This window comes from Somniosus microcephalus, unplaced genomic scaffold, assembly GCF_052327205.1.
Source record: "Somniosus microcephalus isolate GS21.2 unplaced genomic scaffold, FLI_Smic_1.0 unresolved_chr1, whole genome shotgun sequence".
NCBI lineage: Eukaryota > Metazoa > Chordata > Chondrichthyes > Squaliformes > Somniosidae > Somniosus > Somniosus microcephalus.
In genome coordinates, this window is record NW_028225179.1 from 83,283,947 (window position 1) to 83,296,334 (window position 12,388).

Here is a 12,388-nt window from a genome sequence, read left to right on the forward strand (position 1 = left end):
GATAATTGTTTCTATCACACAAGAAACAGGGACCTTCTTAACCTGACGACGTCTTTCTTACCTTCACCTTATACAATCTGCCCGGCCTGTTTCAGGGTTCAAGTTTTCGGAATCTGTCTCCTTTTACCGTCAAGCTGAAAGAGGAAGTGATTACAAAAATTTCAACTCAACCCTGAAATGAGCCTTACAGATCGCAGTACTCTCGCCGAGACAAACAGACTACACTCGCGCACCCTCCAAGGAAGGGCCCCTTTAGTGACTAAAATATCACCGATAACTGGCCAGTTAGGGTCCTTCCTTAGAGGGTCACCGTGTTTTTGTTCGTTTACTCACCGGCAAGTAGTAAGCGATCTCGGTGGAACCTCCAAGTAATACTGTCAAAATCTCGACTCCGAGTAAGACTCTATCACACAAGCAATACCGTCAGATTGTTAGTTTATTTCACTTGTGCACAAGGGGAGAGAGAGCCTAGTCAAGGGCTGGGCTAGCAACTCCGAAGATCATCAGTATTCGCAGCATATTTATACACTTAAGTAAACAAGTTCTCAACAATGTTATTCTTATCTAATTAACCACTTTAACAGTGTTATCCAAGCAACACTCGTTCTTGCCTTCATCTCTCCTAAATCTTGATTAATCATCTGTTTCTCAGCAGGCGTGAAAGCCTTGTACATCAAAGGGTTTTGGGCATTCTGTGTGCGTCTAAGTGTTGCCGCCTTGACGGTCTTAATGTCGTCCTCACTTTCTGAGTCCTCTAGTGGTGCAGTGGCTTCCACCTTGTTGTAAGGTGGGGGCTTTTCTTCAACCCCCCTTCCTGCGGCGCATAGTCCCACATTTATTTCATTCCAAAGTTCTGACCTGTCCATCCTATATCCATCTTTCCATTGTGTTCCATTTTTCAGGAGCTCATTTTCCTGTTCCAATACTTCTATCCCTTCTCTATGCCTCATCAATCTACAGCACAATTCGCTATTCTTTTGTATCATTGATACCAATTGATTTACCAAAATTACTCCTGCCTTTTTGCCTCTTTTTTGTTTCTGTTTATCCCACCACTCCCTCTGAGCGTCTGGCGTCTGAAACGGATCCCACCCGTCCTTCCGCAGCTTGTCTACCATACCCTTCCGGTCATCTGCATAGAACCTTGAGAGAGACCCAGGGGGTCCCCACTCTATTTCTTTCCCCGATGCCATAACTAGTCCAATTTCAGACTTACCTTCAGCTGAGTTCCTCTATTTGGGCTGGTCTGCGGCTCCTGAAACAATTTCTGGTTAGACAATTTTGGCGTTTTTATCTCAATTCGGACCTACTCTTACCTTTTCTCCTACGTTCTTTTCCTTCTCACACAGTCAGACACATATATAGTCCTCGACCTCACGATCCTAGGATACTTTTGAGCCTCTCAGCCTACTTAATCCTGGCCATCACGTGGGGCCCAATTGCCCTCTTAATTCCGGCTCAGGCTAGGATTGATGAGACAGGTATTCTCCTTGTCCGTGTTGATCAGTCAAGTACCATTCATTCCTTCATGACTTTTATCGCAACACAGTGTTCCCTATTTCATATAATTCACACCATACAACTGTGTTCTCCTACCTCTTGCAGACTTTTACTTGATTCGTGATGCTACGGCACTGTTCCACTGCCTCCCCAGATGACTCAATTTCTGGACAGTCAAAATTTGACTTCTCGTCTGGGTTCACTGGTGCGGGCGGTCTTTCAGTTCTGGAGCATCCTGCTGACTACGCCAATTTGTTGGTGAAAAATAGATTCACTCGAGTCTGTCTTAAAGTAAAAGTACACAGTTTCTTAACAGAATGTTCTGGGAGAAGAGCCTTAGACTCCACGGTCTAGTGGTCACCTTCTTACCGTTACAGTGATATCAAACTTCTTTTATACAGGCAAAACACTACACACAAATGTGTTCAACCAATTATGTTCCCCCAGCAACAATTCTCTTGTCCTCATCCAATCACGTTCCCCTAGCAACAAATGTGTTCATCCAATTATGTTCCCCCAGCAACAATTCTCTTGTCCTCATCCAATCACGTTCCCCCAGCAACAAGGTATTGAAACTTCTTTTATACATTATAGCAAAATATTACACACAGGTGTCTTCAACCAATCATGCTCCCCAGCAACAACTCCCCTGTCCTCACAGGAATGATATGGAACCTTCCAGAACTCTGTGCGCCTTTTAATAGTTAATTACAAAAATGGGTAGTTTTGCAGCTACCAATTTCTGCAACTCATCAACACACAATTTTGATTCATCAACTTTGCATTATAGAATAGTAGAATTACATTAATACATCCAAAGGGCTTCCAGCAAATAGTTTGCAGAAGGCTGCACCACTGAATAATTGTGAAATATTTAGGGGGAGAAATTCGGTTGTTAGCGCCACCGATTAGCGCCTAAAGAGGCCAAAAAGTGGGGCGCTAGCCAATTTCCGGGCGGGCGCAGGGAGCCTAGCACCTCGCCCCATATTGAGCATGGTTTTAGCGCCGGCGCTAAATCTTAGCGCCCGCTCATGGGCGCAGGCAGATTATGATGTCATTTGAGTGTGCAACGCCTTTTGGGCGCCCCGGACCGCAAATTCAGTGGCTCCCCCCTCCGTAGCGCCTGACGCTATTAGTGACAGCTTACCTGGAACCTTACCAAGTCGCTCTTGGGCTGGAGGGGCGTTATTTGAAGGGGACTGGTGTGGTTTAAAAGTGGCAGCCATTTCTGCAGCACAACTTCCTCGAGCGCTACAAACATTTGCTGAGCTGCACACAGAGAGCCTTTGGACCACTGGGCCCACGCTGGCAGAGGAACTTCAGCCTTCTGACCATCGCCTTGCTGTTGGTGAGCATTTACAATGGGAAAACTACCTGTGCGCACTTATTATGAGGGCTGCATTGGATACGAACATCCTGCTGCTGCATCATCTGCAAAGGGCACTGAGACGCAGGGAGAGGGGGGCGGGCATGGCCAGACGGAGGAGTGCCAACAGGTGTCGCCACACCAGACCTTACGCTGCCAGGGTTTTCCGACAGCAGTTTTCCTACATGAACATGTCGGAGGAGTAGTGTGTGCGACGGCTGCGCTTTAGAAAGGAGGTGGTGACTGAACTGTGCCACCTGCTTCGGACAGATCTGCAGCCTCACATAAGGTGCAGGACATCTCTGTCGGTGGCTGTGAAGATCACTGTTGCCCTGAACTTCTACGCGAGCGGCTCTTTTCAGGCTGCATCTGGGGATATAGCCAGCATCTCGCAGTTTGCGGTGCATTGCTGCATCCGTCAAGTGACTGATGCCCTGTTTAAAAGGAGGCGGCAGTACATCTCCTTCCCAATGACCCCGGACAAGCAGCGGGAGTGCGCAGAGGGCTTCGCAGCAATAGCGGACTTCCCCATGGTGCAGGGTGCCATTGACTGCATGCACGTGGCTTTGCAGGTGCCTGTATTCAATCCGGAGGAGTTCCGCAACCGCAAGTGGTTCCATTCCTTGAATGTCCAGCTGGTCTGTGACCACCGACAGCTGATCCTCGCAGTGAATGCGCAGTTCCCAGGCAGCAGCCACGATGCCTTCAACCTGCGCCAGACTACTGTTGCAGACCTTTTCGAGGCCCCGACTCACCCAGAAGGCTTGCTTCTCGGGGATAAGGGCTATCCTCTGTGCCCGTGGCTGATGACCCCGCTCCGGATGCCCAGTACCCCTGCTGAAGAACACTAGAATGCAAGCCATCAGGCCACAAGGAACATTGTGGAACACACAATCGGCGTGCTGAAGCAGCGGTTCCGCTGTCTGGGCCATTCCGGAGGAGCACTGCAGTACTCACCTGAGCGAGTCTCGCACTTCGTGGTTGTTTGTTGCATGCTGCATAACCTCGCTATCCTACGTACCCAGCCAATGCCAGCAGACATTGCCGCCCCAGCAGAGAAGGAGGAGGAGGAGGAGGAGGATGGGAGGGAGGTACTAACTGGAAGGGCCGTGCGTCTGAGTCTGATCAGAAATCGCTTCTAGGCCCCTCTGATGGAATGCTTGTAGCCAATCCAAGAACAGGAATGGAACCGACCTCATACCCACAAGCCTGTGAAGGGCAAGATGCATGTAAATAGCAGGCATGGCCATTTTAAATGAATAAAGTGTTTATTACAAAAAAAGTGCTCCTTCCAACATTATTAAACAAAACGAACAGAAATCAAAACTCACACACAGACACATTCGTCTCTCCCTCCCATGAGACTGGTGAAATAAAACATAACATTACACATACACATTCCCCTGGGCTTGCTTTGACCTGGACAGGGGCTTCAGGGGTACCCTTCAGTTCTTGCCCCCTGATGGGGAGCGTGATCTTTTTGAAGTCTGTCCCCTTCCCGCCCTGGAGCTCCTCCTTAAGGGGACCCCAGTGGCTGCAGCAAGGCTGGGGGAGGCCTGCTAACTGTCCCGGAGCGCAGAGGCCGCTGAGGTGCGGCCTGGACGACCTCTGGGCCTAGAGGGCCCAGCTGCTGACTGCTCCACCTGTGCATGGGTGGAGGCAGTCTGTCCTGCAGGTGCTGGCAGCTGCAGTGGTGAAGTGCCAGTGGTGGCAGCAGGAATGCTGTCATCCTGAGAAAGGACAGCACCTCCCTGCTCCACCAACACACTGGCACTCCCACGGGGCTGCACCTCAGCATCCGGAGCAATCTGTTGGAGTACAGATTGCTGGCCTGCTGCGGTGCTGTGAGGGCCCCGGGTAATCCTGCCTGAGCCATCGAGGGTGGCAGCAGTCACTGGTCGCGTGGCCTCCATGTGCGTCTGTAGGAGACCAGCGAGTGACTGTGTGGCAGCACTTAGCACTTGCATGGCAGGTCCCAGTGCTTCGGCGAAGCCCTGGACAGTCCTTTCCATTGCTTCGCTGAAGCCCTGGACAGACCTTTCCATTGCTTCGCTGAAGCCCTGGACAGACCTCTCCATTGCTCCACTGAAGCCCTGGACAGACCTTTCCAATGCTGACCCGAAGTCCTGCGCACTCCGGGCCTGTGCTGCGCCGATGTCTTGGACACTGGTCGCCAATGTCTCGATGGCTTCAGGCAACCTGGCCACTGCAGCCATCAGCTCAGTGTGCCTCTGGCCAGCCTGGGCGCTCATCTCCGTGATGGCACGCACCTCCTCTGCGCTCTCTGCAGCAGCACTGGCGGCCTGACTCGCCCTCTGGGGCGACGGCCCCCGAGCTTCCCTACTCCCCCTGCGTTGCTGCAGCCTGCTGGTGCCCGCAACTGGCTCCTCGTCTGAGCTGGCCCCCCTGCTCCCCTCCCGGGAAGGTATGCCCCCAGTCCGCCGCTGCGCTGGCTCGCCTGAGACTTCATCAGATTGTCCAGCTTCCTCCTGATCGTCGCCTCCAGAGTCACCCATAGTGGCAGCTTCAGGGATCACATCCTCCCCAGACGAGTCAGCAGCTGAAAGCAGGGAGGTACAGGAGTGGCTTTAGCATGAGGACAGGGTGGCAACGAGGGAGGCATGAGTGCTGCAATGTACTGTAGTGGATCGACAGTCAGAGAACATGCTGGTGGGGGGAACAAGTGGTAGGAGAGAGATCCAAAAGGTGATAGCCTTACCTTCGTAGGCCACTATGGGGTCGGCAGCTCCAGAGGCGACAGGACCAGTCAGCCGGGTCCCCATTGTTACGTCCGTGTAATAATAAGAAAAGGACTGCAGAGAATGGTACAACAGGTGTTTACTCAACGTGGTTCAAACTGCAACTGACTGTACAGATCACTACTCAGGGTTTATATACAGGTGTGGTCACTGCCGTTACTACAGGATACAGGAGCTGTAAAAAGTCGTTCTCCCCCTTAAAGGTACATACATTACAATACCTCCCCTTTTAGATTAACAGTACCATAACAGTCATTTAACAATTAAATATCAAACTAATTACAATTAACACTTTTAACATGCAACATTAACTGAAAATAGTCTATTTATAAATTCAGTCTTTGGGGAGGCTTCCTGATTCATTCTGGATAACGCCTTTCCCGAGTGTCTCGCTCTTGGTGCGGAGGTGATTCTAACACTCTGTCGTCAGTTGATTCATCAGCTTCCAATGCAATTGTTTCTGAGGTAGATGCGACCTGTACGTCGGGTTCCTCACCAGGTACGTATGGCCGAGACATGGGGTTGACTCGTTCCTGTGACTCTAGGATCTGGTCAGCATGGCGTCTCACAATGTTCTCCCCAACATCCACTGTGTACATTAGTGGCCCCTGCCATGTGCATATCGTTCCTGGTTGCCATTTCTCTGTTCGGTAGTCGCGGGCCAAGACTGGGTGCCCTACATTGAAGCTCCTTGTCGGCTTCTCATTGATGTGCTGGAATTGCTTACTCTCAACATCTCTTCGTACATTTGGTCTGAGCAAATCCAGATGAGATCTCAACCTTCGGTTAAAGAACATCATGGCCGGGGCCTGGTTGGTGACTGCATGTGCCGCATTTCTGTAGGCTAACAGGAAATTGTCCACCTTATGCTGCAGTGGAATGTTGTCATCGCACATGGCCTTTACTGCTTTTTTAAAGGTTTGTATGAACCTCTCAGCCAATCCATTTGTGGCTGGATGATACGGGGCGGATGTGTAATGCCTTACCCCATTCCTTTTCATAAATCTTCGAAACTCTTCGGACACAAACTGTGGTCCGTTATCAGAGCAAATCTGCTCTGGCAAGCCGTTCCTGGCAAAAATGGTCCATAGGGCTGCAATAGTTTTCTCCGTGATGGTGGAGGACATTTTGATCACCTCAGGCCATTTCGAGTGCGCATCCACGGCTATTAAAAACAACTGAGTCCATGAATGGACCAGCAAAATCAATATGCACCCGTTGCCATGGAGGTGAGGGCCACTCCCATGGGAGTAGAGGGGCATGTGGTGGTGCATTTTGGACCTTCTGGCATCCTGAGCAGCTCTTTGTCAGGTCCTCGATTTGCTGATCACCCCCCGGCCACCACACATAAGCCCTAGCAAGGCTTTTCATTTTCACCCCTCCCAGATGACCTTCGTGAAGCTCATTGAGCACTCTCTCCCTTAACTTGGGTGGAATTACCACTTGGGATCCACACATCAAGGTCCCCTGGCATACTGACAGCTGTTCTCTTCTGGATGAGAATGCTGGCAACAGTGAGTCGCCATGTGCTGGCCATCCCTTCACCGTCAAGTCATATACCCGAGACAGTGTCGGGTCATTTTGGGTGTCCTTCTCTATACCAGCGTTAGTTACTGGCAAGCATTCAATTATAGTCGAATGAAATATTTCGACAGGATCCACTGCTGGTGCTTCCTCCGCAGTAGGCAGTGGCAGGCGTGATAGTCCATTAGCGTTTCCATGCTGTTTCGTGTTCTTATACTCGATTTCATATTGGTGCGCCCTAGAAAAAGGGACCATCTTTGTAGCCGTTGCGCAGTCATCACCGGAACGCCCTTCTTTGGATTAAAGATGGAGACAAGTGATTGGTGGTCAGTCAGCAAGTTGAACTTCTGTCCGTGCAGATAGTGATTGAACTTTTTCACTCCCCACACTAGGCTGAGGGCCTCCCTGTCAATCTGGGCGTAGTTACGCTCGGCTGAGGTTAGTGACCGAGACACAAAGGCTACAGGCCTCTCCGAGCCGCCCGGGAAATTGTGCGACAGCACTGCTCCAATGCCATAGGGTGATGCATCACACGCCAACGGAATTGGTAGTGCTGGGTTGAAATGAGCCAAAACCTCTTTTGATGTGATCAATGCTTTGCTCTTCTGGAAAGCTCGTTTACATTCGTCACTCCACTTCCATGGTACCCCCGTTTGCAGTAGGGTGTTCAGTGGGTGTAGTACGGTAGACAAATTCGGCAAGAACTTATGGTAGTAGTTCACCAGCCCGAGGAACGACCTCAGTTGTGATACATTTTCCGGTGCTGGAGCCTTGACTACTGCCTCAATCTTTTCAGGGGACTTATGTAACCCCTCTTTATCAACAACGTGGCCACAATACGAGATCTGCTCCTGGAAAAACTTGCATTTGTGGCGATTAGCTCGGAGCCCATATTCCTTCAATCTAGTGAGCACCTGCTCCAGGCTGGCGAGGTGATCACTGTCATTTTCGCCCGTGACCAGGATGTCGTGCAAATAACACTGGGTCCCTGGAATCCCTTGCAGGACTTGTTCCATTGCCCTTTGCCAAATAGCCGGAGCTGATGCTACCCCGAACACCAGCCGATTGTATTGGTAGAGACCTTTATGAGTGTTGATCGTGAGGTACTATTTCGAGGCTTCTTCTACCTCCATTTGCAGGTACGCCTGGGCCAGATCAATCTTAGTGAAGCATTTCCCTCCAGATAGCGAGCCGAAAATATCTTCAATCTGCGGAAGTGGATATTGTACAGTGTGAAGGACTGGGTTCACTGTCACCTTAAAGTCCCCACAGATGCGAACCTTCTTTGGTTCCCCAGGCGTATCACTCAATGACCTCTTCATTACAGGAATGATGGGTGTAGCCCACTCACTCCAGTCCACTTTGGACATTACTCCTGAACGTTCCAAACCTTCCAGCTCTGCTTCGACGGCTGGGCGGATCGCATAAGGTACCGGTCTGGCCTTAAAAATCTTTGGGCTTGCATTTTCCTCTATTTTGATCATCGCTATTATGCCTTTTAGTGTTCCGAGGCCCATGCTGGAACACTTCTTGTGCATCAGTTAGCATTTTTGACAGTCGTCCAGGTGTGACGTCGTCATCCTTTTTGGCACCTACAGTCAGTGCCTGTATGGAATGCCAATCTAGCTGTATCTTCCGGATCCATTCACGTCCTAGTAGTGGTGGTCCTCCATCTGGCAATACATGTAGGTCCATTTTTGGTGTTTCCTTGCCATTATATATAACATTCACCCTTATTTTTCCTTTGGGGTAGACTTTTTGCCCCGTGTACATCTTCAAGACAATCTTTGTATCTCTCAAGGGTATATGTGAGAATAGACGCTTGTAGTCCCTTCGGTTTATGACTGTTAGGGCTGATCCTGTGTCCAATTCCATTTTCACTTGGACTCCTGCTATCTTGAGCGTGACCCAGGTAGTTTGGTGATCCTCCATTTTGATCACATTATTTAGTTTCAGACAACCCAGCTCCTTGCTTCCGGAGTCTGTATCACCCTTCTGTTCGTCTGAACTACTCTCCGTCACCTTCTGTACCTTCTTGTACTTCTCCTGTGGAGATTTCTTGCTGTTGGTTTTCTTTCCCGACCTGCAGACTCTTGCTATGTGTCCTACTTTTCAACACTGTCTGCACACTTTGTCCTTGAACCAGCAATCATTATGGTCGTGTGTTGTTCTGCCGCAGCGATAGTACTTCACTGTTCCATATGACATTTTATTTGTGCCATATTCTTGCGGTCTCCGTTGTATCTCTGCAGCGCCCCGTGCTGCTGCTTCGTGTGATACTGTAATGCTGAAAGCCTTGTCCAGCGTAAGATCCTTTTCTGATAGAAGCCGTTTCTGGGTTCCTTCACTTTGAAGCCCACACACAAACTTGTCCCTTAAAGTATCTGCTAGTCCCGTTCCAAACTGGCAGTGTTTCGATAGCTTGCGCAGTTCCGTTAAATACTCAGCATTACTTTCATCTTTATGCTGGTTCCTTTTGTGAAACTTAAATCTTTCTGCTATCAGCAGAGGTGTGGGGTTTAAGTGGTCCTATAGGATTGACACTATGTTTACAAAATCCTTTTCTACTGGCTTCTCTGGGGTTACTAGGTTTCGTAGTAAGCCATACGTTTTTGCACCCGTTGAATTCAACAATACCAGCGCTTTCTTGTCATCTGGCACTTCATTCGCCTTGCAGTATACTTCTATGCGTTCGACATATGTCGTCCAGTCTTCGACTTCACTGTCGAACGCTGTGATACTGTCACTCTTCGGCATTTTTGGGTGTGGTTAGGCTGGCTTAAAATGGCGTCTCCCACGCTTTCCTTTCTTCCCCGCTGCGGCTTAAAATGGCGTCTCCCGCGCTTTCCTGTCTTCCCCGCTGCGGCTTAAAATGGCGTCTCCCGTGGGTCCTCGTGGCAAATGGCGATGCCCTGTGGGTTTCGTGCGCTGCTCCTGTGCTGCTGCCAATGCCGCTCTCTGCGGTCCTCGTGGCAATGGCAGCGCCTCGCGTTTTCCTGCGCGCCTCTCTCCCCCATTGACGCTGCTCAGCCCTTGACCACCGTCTGTGCTCTGCTCTCTCTCTTCTCTCTCCCCCGTTGACGCCACTCGGTCCTGAACACCGGCTGCGCCCTGTGCGCTCTGCCCTCTCACTCCCCCGTCGACGCTGCTCGGCCTTTTTCTGTGCCGCTCGGTCGGGCTCTAGCCCGTCGCTGTCCGGGAAGGGTCTGCGCAGTACCTGTTGCCAGCCCGTTTCGCTGGACCGCCATGACTGGAAAGCCAAGCCTGGCTCTCGACAGCCTCCCCTGCGATGCTCAAATCTCTGCTGGATGACTGGGCGGTTGCCCGTGGTTGACGCCCGTGCTTCTGAACTCGACCTTCTTCCACTGTTCTCCAGGAGCGAATCCCTGGGAGGTGATGCAGAGTTGCAGGTAGGTTCAAATCTGCTCGTCGCCACTGTTACGTCCGTGTAATAATAAGAAAAGGACTGCAGAGAACGGTACAACAGGTGTTTACTCAGCGTGGTTCAAACGGCAACTGACTGTACAGATCACTACTCAGGGTTTATATACAGGTGTGGTCACTGCCGGTACTGCAGGATACAGGAGCTGTAAAAAGTAGTTCTCCCCCTTAAAGGTACATACATTCCACCCATGATCATCTGAACCCTCTCCTCCAGGTCGCTGAGGGTCTGGATGTTCGGCCGGCTTCCTCCAGTGAGCAGTTGCTTGCGCCGATTATGGGCCAGCTTCACCTGCAAGAGAAAGGATGGTAATTGCTGAAACATGCTGCACTGAGCACACCTCACCTGCCCCCCCTGGTTGACTAGCCCTTACATGCTGCACTGAGCACACATCACCTGCCCCCCACGGTTGAATAGCCCTTAAATGCTGCACTGAGCACACATCACCTGCCCCCCATGGTTGAATAGCCCTTGCATCATGCACTGAGCAGCATGTGCATGTGTGTTTCCTGAAAGGGCCATGGGTGCTGGCTGACAGATGGCCTTTGGGGGTGTGGGCACCTTCTAGCCATAAAGTCAGGTGCACATGGAGGGATGAAGAAGATCGTGAAAAAGGCACTCACCTTGACGACCCGAGTGAGGTCGTTGAACTTCTTCCTGCACTGGACCACACTCCTAGGGACCACGCCTCTGGAGGCCACTCTGGTGGCCACTTCCCTCCAGGCATGCTGGTATTCCACATGTGGCACCCTCCTGCCATCCTCAGGATAGAGTGTATGGCGGCGGCGCTCCACAGCACCAACCAAAGCCTCCAGGGCCACTCCGTCAAAGCGCTCAGCCCTCTGCCTCACCCTTTGCATGTCTGCACAGCCTGGAGTGCCTCTGGTAAGTCTGCACCGAATTTAAGGCGTGCCAGGAAGTGTTGTGTCTGGTAATCCATAGAAACATAGAAGATAGGAGCAGGAGTAGGCCATTCGGCCCTTCGAGCCTGCTCCGCCATTCAATGAGATCATGGCTGATCATTCAAATTCAGTACACTGTCCCTGCCTTCTCCCCATATCCCTTGATCCCTTTAGCCTTAAGAAATATATCCAACTCTTTCTTGAATATATTTAATGAACTGGCCTCCACCGCCCTCTGTGGCAGAGAATTCCACAGGTTCACCACTCTCTGGGTGAAGAAATTCCTCCTCATTTCAGTCCTAAATGTCCTACCCCTTATCCTTAGACTATGACCCCTGGTTCTGGACTGCCCGACCATCGGGAACATTCTTCCAGCATCTAGTCTGTCCAGGCCTGACAGAATTTTATAGGTTTAATGAGATCCCCTCTCAATCTTCTAAACTCCAGTGAGTATAAGCCCAATTGACACAATCTCTCCTCATACGTCATTCCTGCCATCCCAGGTATCAGCCTGGTGAATCTTCGCTGCACTCCTTCCATGGCAAGAACGTCCTTCCTCAGATAAGGCGACCAAAACTGCACACAATACTCAAGGTGCGGTCTCACCAAGGCCCTGTACAACTGTAGCAAGACATCCTTGTTCCTGTACTCGAACCCTCTTGCTACGAAGGCCAACATACCATTTGCCTTCTTAACTGCCTGCTGCACCTGCATGCTTACCTTCAGCGACTGGTGCACAAGAGCACCCAGGTCTCTTTGCACTTCCCCTTCTCCCAATCTATTGCCATTCAAATAATAATGTGCCTTCCTGTTTTTGCCACCAAAGTGGATAACCTCACATTTATCCACATTATAGTGCATTTGCCATGTTTCTGCCCAATCACCTAACCTGTCC